Below are 17502 nucleotides of genomic sequence, written 5' to 3'. Positions count from 1 at the left end.
TGGGTGCATTAGCTGTAACAGAGATGTGTAAGATGTGTACATGTTGTTTACAGTTGCTTACTGAAGGCCCTGACTGAAACCCCACGGTACGCCACTGAAAATAGGTATATTCTTTGGCTGTAGGATTATGTAGTCGCCAAGCATCACACACATCTAAATCCATAGTGAACAGTCTCAATGCTGTAGAGGACTGAGATTGTGCTATTGAGATTGACGGATTGGAACGATCCAAAACTGTGTCAAGCAAAGCATTCATGTCTGCTCCAATGATAATTGAGTAGCCATTAAGAGATAAGAGAGTTTTCAAAACATTTGGAAAAAAAGAAGGCATCATATGAATTTGGGGCATAAATATTAACAAATGCCAACCTCTTTCCTTCTATTGAAGTACAACAATATGCAACTCTGCCATCATTATCTGAACCTGTTCAACAGTGAAGTTAGAGTTACGTTTGAGTAGAATTATCACCTCTTTCTTTTTAGAATTACAGCTTGATGACACTATGGGAATATAATGCCTGTTTTGCATTTCTTGGAGGAATGCTACATCAATCTTTTTTCTATGTAGAAGATCTAAAACCTTTGTACATTTGGTAGGAGCGTTTAACCCTGCTGGAAAAACCAGCATAGACCAGCATAATTCCTATGCTGGTTTATGCTGGTCTATGCTGGTATATGCTGGTTTGGTGCTGGTCTATGCTGGTATATGCTGGTTTGGTGCTGGTTTAGCTGGTGGACCAGAAAGACAATGCTGGTCTACCAGTCTGGTCTTGCTGGTGATGCTGGTCTACCAGCCTGGTCTTGCTGGTGATGCTGGTCTACCAGCCTGGTCTTGCTGGTGATGCTGGTCAACCAGCATGGTCTTGCTGGTGATGCTGGTCTACCATCCTGGTCTTGCTGGTGATGCTGGTCAACCAGCATGGTCTTGCTGGTGATGCTGGTCTACCATCCTGGTCTTGCTGGTGATGCTGGTCAACTAGCATGGTCTTGCTGGTGATGCTGGTCACCAGCATCTCACCAGCATCCCAAGTAGCCAGCGGAACCTTATTTGCTCCTTATTTGCTCCTTATTTGAATATTTGGTCACCACAATGGAAATTAAACCTGTACACACACAATCAATCAATTAGGCTGAATTATACAATTACAAAAATATATATTTTTAAACAAAACACTTGTTGTCAAACCTTTTGCCTATCAAAGTTATTTATTCAATTTTATTATTATTTCAATTCATATTTCTATTAATTTTTAGGCTGACCTCAAATGGAATTTGCTTATAATTTAAAAATGTTCCCTTTCTCTAAATTGACACTTTCTGACTGTGTGTGATTGCAAAGACTGATACCTCAGTAAGAAGTGGTAAACTTTTACAAAATATGATTTCAGATGTTATAATAGTGATTATATTATGTCCAAATAAAAGTACCAGAGCAAAACTTAGGCTAGTGGGTAGAATGAGCCAATAAGTGATTCTCTGCTGCCATCTTCTGAAATCAGTGAGTGAAACTTTATTATTAATAACTGTAACAATATATATGTGTGTGTGTGTGTGTGTATGCGCGTTTGGTCCTCACTGCAGAACACAAGATCCAGGGGGTGTGGTTGGATCTAGATCCAACTCCTCCCACCTTACATTTACCTAAACCTACCTGTCTCCACCCCCTGATCCCTAAACCTACCCATCCCCACCCCTAAACCTACCCATCCCCACCCCTAAACCTACCCATCTCCACCCCTAAACCTACCGATCTCCACCCCCTGGATGTGGATCCAACCCTGCCCCCTGGATCTTTGTTCTGCAGTGAGGGGCTACTGCGTTTTTGTGACAAATCAGGACATAGATTTGTATAATGACAAGGGTATGACAGGTATTACAAGGATAAGGTGACTTTTCAGGACATTACCCCATGTCCCCACTTTTCAAAACGCTTATAAATTACACAGAATGGAGTGTATTGAAAATCTGAAATAGCAGAAAGTCTCCTGTAAGGGGTAGGGTTAGGTGTAGGGTTGGTGTAGGGCAATAGCACAGTTTGTACAGTATAAAAACCATTACGCCTATGGGATGTCCCCTCTTTTCACAAAAACAAACATGCGTGTGTGTGTGTAATTTATTTAATTTAATTACTTTTTTTTTTTTTTTTGCCAGGGAAAATGTAACATGAGGTAATGATTTAAATGTAGCCTACATCTTAGATTATATATATATATATATATATATATATATATATATATATATATAAATCAATCAATAGATATAAATGTAACTTTAACTATTTTACACCTCACGTGCAAAGAACAAGAGGTTATATAAGCTGCGGTCGTCACGTGACGCGCACAGCCGGACTCTGAGTGGACATCGCCTGACGGGAGAGCTTTCAGGAGGTAAAGTATTTTTTGTGTACATAAGTATAAAATCGACGGCTTGTCATTTAAATGTACCATAAGCCTACTGTTCACATAAACGAGCCTTTCCGTCTTTATTTTGTATGGCCCGCTCTTCAGCATTGTTAATTACACCGTTAATGCCGTTATATCTGTGTGACGTCATTTGCGCAGATCTGCTAGAATTGAGAAAACCTCCTTTCGTTTCACATTCATGTCGGTCAAGGTAACGTTAGTTTAAAAAAATGTAGCCTATATATTCATTTTACAATTATCATTAATATTTTCACATTTAAGCAGTGTTGTCTCACGATTTGTCTGAGTGAGAGCGCGCGACACTGACGCACACTGAACGCTCTCTCTCTCTCTCTCTCTCTCTCATCGTGTGTGGTAGAGCGAGCGAGAGACAGAAGACTCACACAAGCCAATGTAGCCTATCCTTATGAGATAATAATAGTAAAAATAATAATATTTCTGCTTTTTAATAACAAATAATTACAATAAAAGTAAAACATGTATGCATGTGTATACACCAGGGAAGAAATAAAAGTCATATTCAAGTAAAATTATCATTATTTTTAATAATGAAAATATTTATTCTTTTTTTCTTTCTTTTTTCAGATTGTCATCCGATTGTTGTAAGTGATCAGTCAAGCAGTCATCCTGCATCTTGGATTTGCCATGTTCAGTTTGTACAAACATTATCTGATATTGAGTGACGCTTTTTCTTTTTCTCCCCTTTGTTTGTGTGTCAGTAGCTGCTGCACCCCAAAGCCTCCACACCACAGCACAGCACAGTCTTTGGCTTTGTAAGTATATATTTTTTAAGCTGATTGTCAAACATTTTCTAATTTTTTTTTTATTTAGGTTCATTAAATATATGTCATGCAGCAGTCATTTATTTATTTATTTATTTAACAGTCTAGCATTATCTGATTTGTTTTAAAAGTTATGTATTTTGTAGTTTGTTAGTGAATTTAATTATTTAATTACACAACATATTATGTGAATAGTGTAATAATGTTCCTGCTACATTTCTTCTAATATTTTTGTGATTACTTTTTCTTCCTACCTGGTCTTTATGCTAAGTTATGCCGAGTTCACACTGCACGATTTTAGCCCGATTTTTCACTCGCCGACAGGTTTTGATAAATCGCCGACAAATGCCCGAAATCGGAAGGCAAATCGGAGCTCGTTCACGCGAGTGACAATCGCGCAGTGTGAATTACCAAAGACGCAATCTGAGAGAATCGCCGTCACGTCGCCGACGCCTGTGAAATATTTGGCATGCTAAATATCTGGAGCTGTCGGCGATTCACAATCCTGCTGTGTGCAATGATTTCTGACTGAAAACTATCGCGATGACCTTCAGCCAATGAGAGACAAAGATACAGGGCAGAGGGAAGTTCGGTGAGGAGTTATAGACCATATCAGTATTTTAATATGTACAATTATATCATACAGAAACAAGCACAAACGCTTGACCAGCCGCAACATCAGCATAACAGTTACTGCAAAATTATTATTTACCACTCTTTGCAGAACACAATCCCTGTTCCCTGCATCTCCCTCCTGCATAATCTGTTTTTCTTTTTGTAGCTGGAAATCAGGGCACAGACAATTTGCGGGCTATATTTTTTTAATACTTCCAGTCTCGCTTGAGAACAACGGGCTGACGCACGCAGGTTCTCGCGTTATTTCCTTATCACTTCTCGCGTGTGTTTTGTTGTGAAACGTAGTTTGCGGATCAGACAGAGTTGTCGGCGATTCTTCCTATTGTGAAATCGTACAATGTGAAAGCCCCTGTCGCCGATCCATCGTGCAATGTGAACACAGCAGCGACTGAATGCTACCCCAGATAGTCACGCAGTGTGAAAACAACAGCGATCCGACGAGTTTGAAAATCGTGCAGTGTGAACTCGGCATTAGGAAAACCAGCTTCATGTTTAAATAGGCAAACATGTGCCACATATACCAGACTGACACACACACACACACACACATATATACCAGGACAGCCAGGCACAAGAACAGTTTCTTCCCCCAGGCAATCTACAGAACAGTTCAATGCTTTTTTATTCTCATCTTATTTTTATTGTCTGTGTGTCGTTGTTGTCTCTGTGAACTGGAAGGTTTTGACACTAAAAGAAATTCCTTGTATATGCAAGCATACTTGGCAATAAAAGCTCTTTCTGATTCTGATTCTGATATATATTTTTTATAAATATATATATATTTATTTATTTTTCTGCAAATACTGCATTGTGCTGGATGGAGAAACTGAGAAGTTTATAACAGAAGGCATGGAAGAAGAGAGCAGGTCCTAAAACAAAGAAATTCTTCTTAAGGTATATGCTCCAAATTTACCATTTACCATTGAGATCTGACTAAACTATGTGTCAATATGTGTCCCCTCTTTATCTCTCTTTCCTTTTTTCTGTCCTCTTTTAGGATAAACTTGAGGTCCTGGGAGTTCTTAGAGGTTCTAAAGTGTTTTTTATGCATTTGGTGATGTCAAATTTTCAATAATAAATTCAAATAAATTCTCATACTTTTTACATTTATATGGTGTCATTCCTACTGGGGGGTATTGAAGAGGGAACTGCACGTGTGTGTGTGTGTAATATTTGTGGAAACAACATTGTTAAAAAAAATACTGGCTTTAATAATACATTTTTTTGTAGTTTTTAGAGAACCAATTAATAAAGTGAACCGTTCTTATCCATGTAGGCTATATATATATAGTGTGACGAGCGTCCCGGTCTCTCATCAGCGTTGCCCTGGAGACAAAGGCTCATCACGGCTGGGTCGGTCACACCTGAAACTCCTCAACCCACGACCATATAAGCCGGACGCGGCTGGGTGAGAGGAAAGACGGACTTCCTCCAGACTGAGGCTTAATGTGTGATATCTTCTCTCTCCACAGACGCCAGTGAGTGACCGACCCAGCTCTGACGAGGGCACAACGGAGTTTGCACCGCACGGAAGGAATCCCTCACGGAGAGCACCACAATACTGCCACCAGCCACCTTGCACTTATCGCACCTTCATTATCTTTGAATAAATCCACCCTCCGGGGTATTTATTTGAGCTCTCCTTGTCGCGTGATTCTTCCACCCCGTCACAATATATAATATTGTTTTGGTAAATTTTGTTGTTGTTATTAATTAAATTAATATTGGTTTGTATTTCATATACATTTCCATTTGGTATCCAGACTCGGCCCAGTACCGGCTAATTGTATAATCTATGCTGGCGTGATTGTGGCCTGATGCCGGCAGTGTCGGCTCAGTTTCGGCAACCGGACTCGGACCAGCGTACTCGGGCTACCTGGGATACCACCAGCATCCCATGCTGGTCACCAGCATCCCCACCAGCATAGCATGCTGGTCACCAGCATACCACCAGCATCCCATGCTGGTCACCAGCATATCACCAGCATCCCACCAGCATCCCATGCTGGTCACCAGCATACCACCAGCATCCCATGCTGGTCACCAACATACCACCAGCATCCCATGCTGCTCACCAGCATACCACCAGCATCCCATGCTGGTCACCACCAGCATACCACCAGCATCCCATGCTGGTCACCAGCATACCAGCACCAAAACACAACATATGCAACATTTTTCCAGCAGGGAACCCCCTAACATTAATAACAATAACAGCCAATTTGAAGGTTTTGGGGACATATCCTAATGACAATGATGAATTAATAATAGCCAAAAGAGGATCTATGACTTCTGGAAGCAGCTCTTTTAGTAGTTTAGATGGAATCGGGTCTAATATACATGTTGTTGGTTTAGATGATTTAACAAGTTTATACAATTCTTCCTCTCCTACAGTAGAGAATGAATGGAATTGTTCCTCTGGGGATCTATAGTGCGCTATCTGATGCAATACTGTAGCTGACGGCTGCAAGGATACAATTTTATCTCTGATAGTATCGATCTTGGAAGTGAAGTAGTTCATAAAGTCATTACTGCTATGCTCTTGGGAATATAAAACACCTGTTGATGCTTGATTTTTCGTTAATTTAGTTACTGTATTGAATAAATACCGAGGGTTATGTTTGTTTTCTTCTAGAAGAGACGAAAAGTAATCAGATCTAGCAGTTTTTAATGCTTTTCTGTAGGATAGGGTACTTTCCCGCCAAGCTAAACGAAATACCTCTAATTTAGTTTTCCTCCAGCTGCGCTCCATTTTCCGGGCTGCTCTCTTTAGGGCACGAGTGTGCTCATTATACCACGGTGTTGGACTCTTATCCTTAATCTTCCTTAAGCGTAAAGGAGCAACCACATCTAAAGTGCTAGAAAAGAGAGAGTCCATAGTTTCAGTTACATCATCAAGTTGTTCTGAGCTGTTGGATATGCTGAGGAACTGAGATAAGTCAGGAAGATTACTTATAAAGCAGCAGATCATGGCGCCCCCCGAGGCAGACGTGTTTGCTCGCTCCCCACTTGAATGCCGTCTTTTTCTTCTTTTTTGTTTGTTTATTTTTTTCTCTACAGTGCACAAATGCAATGCACTGCTAACATATAGCAGACAGGCACTGATGGACATCGCTAACTCAGACAACCGTTTTGAATTTACCAGTTTTATACCACCGGAGCTACAACTCATTACTCGCTCCCGCAACTACCGCCGCCAACCACAGGAAGGCCTCGAAGCACCGAGCTCAAACGAGGAATCTGACCTGAGGAGAGTGCTCCGGAGGCGGCGGCGTAAGCGAGGCAAGAGGGAGGGTTTCATGCTAGGCTAAAGGCCCGCTAACCGACCACCGCTACCCAGCCTCTTGTTAGCTAATGTGCGGTCTCTGGAAAACAAACTGGACGAGCTGAGAGCAAGGATCACATCACAATGGGAAATGAGAGAATGCTGCGCTCTGATTTTCACCGAGACCTGGCTCTCAGAGAAAGCCCCGGAATCCTCTGTTCAACTACAGACTCATTCATTACATCGAGGAGACCGGACCACAGCCTCCGGTAAGGCTAAAGGGGAGGTGTGTGTGTTTATCAACAACTCGTGGTGTGGAGATATACAGACTGTTTATAAGCACTGCTCGCCAGATGTGGAGTTTTTACTGCTGAAATGCCGTCCCTATTATCTACCGAGAATTCACTGCTGTGTTTATAGCTGCTGTTTACATCCCTCCATGAGCTAACTCCACAGCCGCTCGGCAAGCTCTACAACGTTTTCAGCGCTAGAAACGGCTCACCCTGATGCTGTTTTTATCGCCGCTGGCGACTTTAATCAGTGCAATTTACGGGCTGTACTTCCCAAATATCACCAACATGTGGACATTCCCACCCGCGAAAACAACACATTGGACAATGTTTACAGCAACATACGCAGTGCGTATAGGGCTGCACCCCGCCCCCACTTTGGACAGTCAGACCACATCTCTTTGTTCTTGTACCCAGCCTACAGACAAAGACTAAAACAAACAAACCCCATCACCAAACAGGTTAAACTCTGGACCCCTCAGACTGAGGGCATCTTACAGGACTGTTTTGCTCTGACAGACTGGGATGTGTTTAAAGCTGCAGCCACTTTGGAGGACTCTTCTGTCAGCGTACAGGATTATGCTGAGTATGTGACTGGGTACATTAGCACTTGTGTTGATAACATCATACCTACCATACAAGTCAAGAAGTTCCCCAATCAGAAGCCCTGGATAAACACCCAGGTACGCCACATGCTACGTGCTCGATCTCTTGCATTTACATCAGGCAACGAGACTGAGTACAAAGCTGCAAAGTATGGGTTGAGAAGAGCCGTTACAGTGGCTAAGAGGCAGTACAAAGAGAAGCTGGACAGTTTCTACTCTACTGCCGACGCCGGACGGATGTGGCAAGGCCTGCAGCACATTACTGACTACAAGACCACCACAAACACTAATATCAGCCCCTCAGACAGCCTGCCGGATGACCTCAACATATTCTATGCCCGCTTCGAGACCTCCAACGTCAACACAGAGAGGAGGCACACACACTCAGACCACCCAACCCCCTCCCCTCCTACCGTCTCATCAGCTGTGGTACACAAAGCACTGAGGAAGATCAACCCCCGTAAGGCAGCAGGGCCAGACAACATACCTGGGCGGGCCCTCAGAGCTTGTGCTACAGAGCTGGTCGACGTACTCACGTGCATCTTTAACCTCTCCCTCAGTCAAAGCACCGTCCCAACCTGCTTCAAAACCTCAACCATCGTCCCCCTTCCCAAGAAGAGCCCCCCAACCTGTCTGAATGACTACAGGCCAGTAGCACTCACTTCAATCATCGCAAAGTGTTTTGAGAGAGTGGTGCTGGCCCAAATTCAAACAGCGTGCCAGACACTTTGGACCCCCTGCAGTATGCATACCGGACCAACAGGTCCACCTCAGACGCCATTGCTGCTGCTCTCCATATTTCCCTCTCTCACCTGGAAGATAAAGACACTTACATCAGGATGCTCTTTATTGACTACAGTTCTGCTTTCAACACGGTCATCCCCCATAAACTCACCCACAAACTGCTTGCACTTGGACTACACCCCACACTCTGCGACTGGCTCCTAGATTTCCTGACTGGTAGACCGCAGTCTGTCAGGATTGGAAATAGGACCTCAGACACCATCATAACAAACATTGGCACCCCACAGGGGTGTGTTCTCAGTCCCATCCTCTACACACTGTTCACACATGACTGTGTCGCCTTCCACAAGGACAACATCATTGTGAAGTTCGCTGACGACACTGCAGTGATAGGACGGATCACTGGTGGAGATGAAGCAGCCTACAGGAAGGAGGTGGCCAGACTTATGACATGGTGTGAGGACAACAACCTCACCCTCAACACGGACAAGACAAAGGAGATGATAGTGCACATGAGGAAGGAGAGGAGAACTCACCAGCCACTGTTTATCCGAGATCTTGAAGTGGAGAGGGTGAGCAGCTTTAAATACTTGGGGGTCCACATCAGCGAGGACCTCACCTGGACACTCAACACCACCCAGCTGGTTAAGAAAGCACAACAGCGGCTGTACTTCCTAAGGAGGCTGAGGAAGTTTGGCATGTCACCTAAGATCCTCAGCAACTTCTACAGCTGTGTTGTTGAGAGCGTTCTGACCAGCTGCATCACCGTGTGGTATGGCAGCATTACAGTGAGGACATAGCGTCTGCAGAGAGTGGTGAAGACTGCTGAGAAGATCATCAGGACTCCACTGCCCTCCCTGCAGACCATTTACCATCGCAGAGTTCACAGGAGAGCTGCCTCCATCCTTAAGGACCCCACCCACCCACAACATGGACTGTTCACACTCCTACCCTCAGGACGGAGGTACAGGAGTGTGAAATGTAGACTTCAGATTAAGGAACTCCTTCTTCCCTCAGCCATTAGACTGTTAAACGGGTAGCCAGTGAACACAGACTAGTCTCACATATCTCATAGAATATGTGGACTAAACTGCTACAGCAAAAATTTTGCACATTGCTAATGTTACTGCTGCTATTTCATATCAAGTATCTTCATCTTGATTTGCACATTATTAATGTTAAAGCTGCTATTGTTATTATGTAGTTGCACTCAGTTGTTACAGACTACTGCACTACTGTTTTCTTTTCTTATTTATGTGTATTTTTCTATTTATTTTTATTCTATTTAGGTGTATGTCTGTTTTTATTTTTACATAATTTGCACTTGTCTTGGCATTCAGTGTGGACTGCAAAGAAAGAATTTCATTGTACAGGGAAACTTGCTTTTCCTCACTGTGCATATGACAATAAACGTTTTGAATTGAATTGAATTTTGTGGTAGAGGTAATGGTTCTACCATATTTGTAACAAGGAGTTGGCTTTACAGCTTTTTACTTGCTCTGCTGCCAAATTTCAATGCCACTGACATCAATTTCATGTGACAGTATTAAATCTAGAGTATGATTTCGACAATGAGTAGATCCTGACACGTGTTGTTTAACACCAATTGAGTTTAGAATGTCTATAAATGCTGATCCCAACGAATCTCTTTCATTATCAACATGGATATTAAAATCACCAACGATTAGGACTTTATCTGCAGTCAGCACTAACTCCGATAGAAGATCAGAAAATTCTTTAATAAAGTCTGTATGGTGCCCTGGTGGCCTGTATACAGTAGCCAGTACAAACATCACAGGGGATTTATCATTAACACTTGTTTCTTTGGATAACGTTATATGAAGCACCATTACTTCGAACGAATTATACTTGAAACCCGACCTCTGAGAGTCTGAGTCCTGTTACCGGGAAGGCAGCAACAGGAACACTCCCCGTTTCTGAGTCTTTCATCTAGAGAGACACTAACAGAAACACCAAAGTTCTGAGTCTCTGATACATCCAGAGAGACAGTAGCAGATACGACGTTCTGAGTCTCTGGCCTGACGAGGAAAGAGATTTCAAGACAGCTAAGGTTTAACTCAGCTCCTGAGCAAACCTTTCTTATTGCATTTGGCTGCCCTTCAGTTGCAAAGGACCCAGCAGTGACAGACCCCGTCTGACTCTTGCCGCTCTGAAAGCAGCCCAGTCTGCAAAGGACCTCCGCAGTGGCAGACACTGCCTGAAACCCACGGCTCCTCAACGATGCAGCCAGGCTGCAAAGGACCCCGTGAAGACCCATCTGACCCAGCTGCCCGGTCCATGCTATCTAAGGACCCTTTGTGGCACAACAGCAGTTCAGCATCCTCCAGGTCAGCGCATTGACAGCTACCGGAACGCAACGCTGTGATCACCTGCCTGTGGAACGTAATTATAAACTTACCAAACCTCTTTCCTAAAGACCTTGGCTTAGTTTATACCTGCAGCCTATGTTTCTCTAACCTGTTTAGATAGCATTTACTTGGGGTCAGCATTACGAATAATAGCTATATTATTTGTTCAGAGATAAATAAGCAGTTATTTATTGTTAATTCCACCAGAGCCATTAAGTGGTTCCCATAAGCAACATTTCCATAGAAATCTCTTCCATTGCTACATTCAGCTCAACAGCATTGCATTCAGCCATTCTGTGTTCATTCCATTTATTTGTTTCTTCGATTTACTCAGTATCTTCCTTCATATTTAGTTGTCTATTATTCTCTATTAGCAGTGCATATTCACTTATTGGTATCATCACTAGTTGTTGTATTTACTCTTGCATATCTATTGTTAATAAATTTCATTTATCTTATTACAATTGTGTCTTCTTTGTGTTGATGATCCAAGGCTCTACTAGCTAGCTAAACCACCAATCTTTCAGATAAATCAGTTGACCAGCTCCCTCCAATGTGTGCAATTCAAATTATTGAACAGCTTGTGGGAAACACGCCCGCATTGCCAAATTACCAGTCTTCGACTGGTGCACTAGACTAAGTGAGGTGGGAATTGGTCATCTGATATACTCATAACCGCACCTTGAGTGAAGTGTGACCCAAAATCACAATGTCTTAGGTGATGTGAGTCCCACACACTACAAGTTTTATCAAAGCAGGAATGGACAAAACCACACACAAGGATGTAAAAATAAGAGGTTTTGGCGAGTTACCTCATAAACACAGTCTTAAATCAGTTATAAAATCCTAAATGACCGTAAAGAGTTTGGAGAAAATTGGATGTTTGTCAAATCCGTGTCATGTGCATCAGGTTTTATTAAAGAAACAGCGCTGCTTTTAAAGTGAAACCTGCTGCAGTCTGTGATTGATGTAAATCAAAGAACTAAAGAAAAAGAGAAATCACTTGACTGCTCTGCTTGCTGATTAACTTTTGTAGATTGAATAAAGAATAATCAATATAGCCTATACATACAATTTATAGTTTATGTGAAGCCTATATTTTTTTTAAATATTTTTCAAAACCTATTAAATGTTGAAAATAGTATCATAACATTTCAATTATACTGTCATATTAAATGGCTGTAATTAATGGCTAAAATTAAAGGGAACAATAGGCTTTAATCGAGACAACAGTAACATTATTTGTATCAATGCTAGCCTACTTCTTCATTAATAATAGGCTATTAAAAAGATTCCATTAAAGACATATTTAAAATATACCATCTTTATGTTGTTTCTATATTAATTTGGAAGTTCAGTGTGAAAATGAGACAACAGAAATATATTAATATTCGTTTAGTCACATTTTTTAAATTAATTACAGAACAAATATATAAAATGTAAAGAAATTAAATAAATAATTGAATGGCAGACAGCACTAATGTTAACCTTTTATAGATGTTTCTGCTGGTATTACCGTATTGACCCGAATATAAGACGATGTTTTTTTCTTGAAAATACATATGACATGTCAGTAATACACCCACAACAACAGGTGGCGCCAAAAACGCATAAAACGAGTGTGCCATGAAATATGTAATGTAATGTGTGTTGTAAAGATCGCAAGTGAAAACAAAAGAAAAACAAAAGCTTACAGCGGCACGAGTCGTGACTGTCATGTTAGCCTGATGGGAACAAACTTCCTCTGTAAGTGATTTAAAAACATAAGACAGTACCCAGATTTGAAGACTACAATAAGATTTCACTTCTACTGTGATAAAATTTTGGTAGGCTATGAGATGGATAGCCTAAATGTTATATAATTCAGATGGGCTACCTTTTATTTCAATGGTATATCAAAAAGTGTATATTTTTCAATGTCATTGTTAGTACATTTTACCAGTATTTACCATACTTTCAAAACAAAAACTAAAATAGGAAAAATATGCAATTTGAAAATAATTTAAGAAAAATGTTTTACAGAGAAAGAGAGAGGAAAAAAAAAAAAAAGATTTAGATTTCAAAAAGCCTTTTTCCAAAAGGTACATCTGGAAAAAGGGGGGTCGTCTTATAATCAGGGTCGTCTTATATTCGGGACAATACGGTATTAGTTCATTTTACTGATGAATATGTATTTCAATTTAATTTCCAATTTTATAGACCCCCAGAAAAAGATCGGGACAGCCCCCCCCACCCCCTTGGCCCCCTTCAAATGTTCAATTCGATAATCCAGCCCTCAAAGGAAGTTAATTGAATAGCCCTGGCCTAAGCTATAAGAAGTTCGGTAACACCCTGGAACTGAGTTACAGTACAGTGGCCAGGGTCATACAGAGGTTTTCCAAGACGGGTTTCACTCGGAACAGGCCTCACAAGGGTCGATCAAAGAAGTTAGGTCCTCGTGCTGTGCATTAGGGGCAGAAGCTGGCTTCAAAAAACAGACGCATGAGTGCTGCCAGCATTGCTTTAGAGGTTGCAGAAGTGGAAGGTCAGCTTGTCGGTGCTCAGACCATACGCCGCACACTGCAACAAGTCAGTTTGCATGGCTGTCGTCCCAGAAGGAAGCCTCTTCTGAAGCTAGCTCACAAAAAAGCCTGCAAACAGTTTGCTGAAGACAAGCTGGCCAAGAGCATGAATTACTGGAACCATGTCCTGTGGTCTGATGAGATTAAGGTAAACTTGTTTGGCTCAGATGGTGTCCAGCATGTGTGGTGACGCCCTGGTGAGGAGTACCAAGAAAATTGTGTCTTGCCTGCAGTTAAGCATGGTGGTGGTAGCATTATGGTCTGGGGCTGCATGAGTGCTGCTGGTACTGGGGAGCTGTGGTTCATTGAAACATAGATTCCAACATGTACTGTGACATTCTGAAGCAGAAGATGATGCCCGCCCTTCAGAAACTGGGCCGAATGGCAGTTTTCCAACATAATAATGACCCCAAACACACCGCCAAGATGACATCTGCCTTGCTGATGAAGCTGAGGGTGAAGGTGATGGAGTGGACAAGTATGTTTCCAGACCTGAACCCTATTGAGCACATGTGGGGCATCCTCAAGCGAAAGGTGGAGAAGCACCATGTGTCTAACATCCAGCAGCTCCGTGATGTCTTTGTGGAGGAGTGGAAGAGGATGTCAACAACAACTTGTACAGCTCTGGTGAATTCCAAGCCCAGGAGGATTAAGGCAGTGCTAGATAACCATGGTGCCCCTACAAAATATTGACACTTGGGACACAGTTTTGACATGTTCACTTAGGGTGTACTTATTTTTGTTGCCAGATATTTGGACAATAATGGCTATATATTGAGTTATATTTAGAGGACAGTAAATTTGTACTTCTATACAAGCTGCACATTGACTACTCTAAAATATATACAAGTTTCATTTGTGTAGTATTGTCCCTTGAGGAGATATACAAAAATTTTTGCTGAAATGTGAGGGGTGTACTCACTTTTGTGAGATACTGTATATGTGTGTGTGTGTGTATACATTTATAATTTGACTGAGAGATTAGCTGATTGGATGTTAGGACAGAGTAAATCAGTCAAGCGGGGGAGTAGATGGTTGGCTCAGTCCTCTTTGTTTGGAAAGTCATTAATCTTTGGAAAGTACTTCGGCATTTGTCACCCCCTGTGGCATACGGTTAAATTCCCAAAACCCCAGTGGACAAACAAAGGCGGTTTTGGGTTTGCCTGTCTCCTCCACTTCTATCTGTTAAATTGAGGACAGAGAACCATTTAGAACCCTGTCAGAGCCGAGAATGTATCTTTAAGATTAGGAAAAGCATAGGCATCCTTCACTGTTTGAAGGTTTAACTTGCGATGATTTATACACAGACATACATCTGTGGTCTTCTTTCTCACAACCACAATAGGCGAGGAGAAGGATGACTCTGATTCCCGGATGACTCTACTTGCAAGAAGATCTTGCAGGTGTCTGCGAAAAGATGAGATAGAAGTAACAAGTGATGCTGAAACCTTAGACGTTCCTGCTGAAGAAGAAGAACAACAGTCAGAGAATGAAAGACAGAGTCTGAGTGCTCCGTTCAGATGCTCGGCTAGGGAGATGGAGAAATCTGAGAGACTTGCCTACTTTCAGCTTGGGAATCCTCTGTCTTATGTTGTTCAGTCTTTGTTCCAAGGGTTGAGCACAGCCCTTGTTAACTCCCTTGATGGTGTTGAAGATTTGGGTACTTCTTCCCTTACCTCTGACATTCCACCAAGCATAGTGACAACCCAGCCACTCAAAGCATGCAAAGGGACTTGCATTTTTTCAAGAGGGGAAGGTGTAACCCAGGTTAAATAATGGTTAATTATGAATATTATTATTTTTATTTATAAACCTGAGAAAAAAATGGTATATAAGTGTATACATTTAGAATTCGACAGAGAGATTAGCTGATTGGATGTTAGGACACAGAGTAAATTAGCCAATCGTGGCAGTAGAAGGTTGGCTCCGCCCTCCTGGTTTGCATGTAGTGCTACATACCGAGGAAGAGAGATACAGCGCGACAGAGGTGATATCTGACAATAGAGTGTAAATATAAAAAAATACAATACTTTTCAAAATCAACATAAACTTGAAAATATCAGAATATATTTTTACTTCTGGATAGTGAATGATTCAGTGTGATTGTGTCGACTGAGTGCTGTGGAGTTTGCATTTTGACTCACTCACTGACACCATTTTCGTCACGCATACCTGTTAGGAAAAGAAAAAAATACGTGAAAATACAGGTAATTGAATTTAATATTATTTGTTTTGACAATGAATGCATGTGTATATGTTTTGTGGGTGTTCTGATGTTATGTGTTTCATTATAAATCACAACGGGCCTAGAGAAAATAGTTCCTTTTCCATGGAAAATAGTCCTTTTCTTTAGGTCTGTTGTGATCCAGCATCAAGTGGGAGGCTCGCCATCAATTAAAGAAAATACAAATCCAAGGAAACAAAAAAAACATGGCCTGAACACAGACCAGAACAGAAATTCAGTATCACAAATTATTTATAATGAAACACATAATATCAGAACACCCACAAAACATATACACATGCATACATTGTCAAAACAAGCAATATTAAATTAAGTAGTTTTTTCGGGTACTTATACTTTTTTGAGTATATTTTTAAAGCTGTACTTTTACTTGTACTTAAGTATAAATTAAGCGAAATAATCTACTTCATTACTTTTAAATCATAGTTAGTTATTGAGTACGCCCACAATTTGAATTGATATTCAAACCTTTGATGACATTTCAGTAGCCAATAAAGATATATCCGAAAGTAAACGGACCAAGAAAAGCCCTGATATCTGAACTGGGAAAAGCCGCCGCTGCAGCAGGTTTGAAGAGCTGATTGGACAGTGAGGGAGCTGAGTGTAACTTATGGACTCAAAGTTTGGAGAAACAAATGACATGGTAATGTTATCATAAATATTTATATTTTGATACCGATACTGAAATATCTGACACGGTTCCATTACTCATTTTCCACAGTATCTATATTGTATATACGCCGATACACGCTGCATCTCGCTCTCTTCTCTCCGACAGTGAGTTTGACACGCATTTACAGCGAGTTTGACACACATTAATTCTGTCAATTACAAAGTCTGAATATCCGCGTGGGATTGCAGATATTACACATAATTAGAACAACCTGGTCTCACAGAATTCCGTGCAATGACCATGGACCCTCAACTCCGAATCTGTGGTGGCATCACGGAATCGCCGAAAATTCCGTGACGGGCTCACAGAAGTGATACCAATGTAAGTCAGTGACAGGCATCAGCCGTGGTCCACGCACGGATCCATTACACGGAATTCTGTGAAACCAGGTTGTAAATTATATATTGGGTAACAACATTGCCATTATTGCATATATGTTGGGGTGTGATTTTTCAATGTAAACAGCCACAACAGTTTTATTTATATTACATTACACATTTATGAGCACGTAACCCAACCCCTGCCCCTAAACCTACCATTTGTCAATAAAACAGAAGATATAACAACTACAGTCATAATTTATTCAAAAAGTATTAATGTTCCAAGTCTTCCGAGGCAAAGCGATTGATTTGTGAGAGGAATAGACGCGATCGCTGTCTCTGTCCGCCGTTAAAGCTCTTCCTATGTGCTGCAGTCTTTGTGCGTAAATTAAAAAAATGCCGCCACAAGAAGCCTTACGTCAGCTTTGGTTGTGAAATGCCATTGGCTCTTGCGTGTCTCGTGATCGATTGCGTCATGCTGTTGCGACAGGCTATTGGTTCTTATATGTCTCGTGACCGATTGCGTCATGCTACGGGACGGGAGTATCTTTTTGAATGAGATGTGAGCGCGTTAACGGAGCAGGATCAT

At 41.4% G+C, this 17502-nt stretch overlaps 1 long non-coding RNA gene across 1 annotated transcript; it reads left to right on the top strand.

The window, feature by feature from the left end:
• The first annotated feature begins 3207 nt into the window (after positions 1 to 3207).
• LOC131524413 (uncharacterized) lies at positions 3208 to 5477 on the top strand. The gene is made up of 2 exons (XR_009266980.1): positions 3208 to 4735; positions 4839 to 5477. It is a non-coding gene; the product is annotated as an uncharacterized LOC131524413 (long non-coding RNA).
• The last annotated feature ends 12025 nt before the right edge of the window (positions 5478 to 17502 follow it).

The sequence above is a fragment of the Onychostoma macrolepis genome, chromosome 18 (assembly GCF_012432095.1).
Source record: "Onychostoma macrolepis isolate SWU-2019 chromosome 18, ASM1243209v1, whole genome shotgun sequence".
Classification (NCBI taxonomy): Eukaryota; Metazoa; Chordata; class Actinopteri; order Cypriniformes; family Cyprinidae; genus Onychostoma; species Onychostoma macrolepis.
Note: the sequence above shows the minus strand (reverse complement) of the source record. Positions and strands in the feature narration are given on the sequence as shown.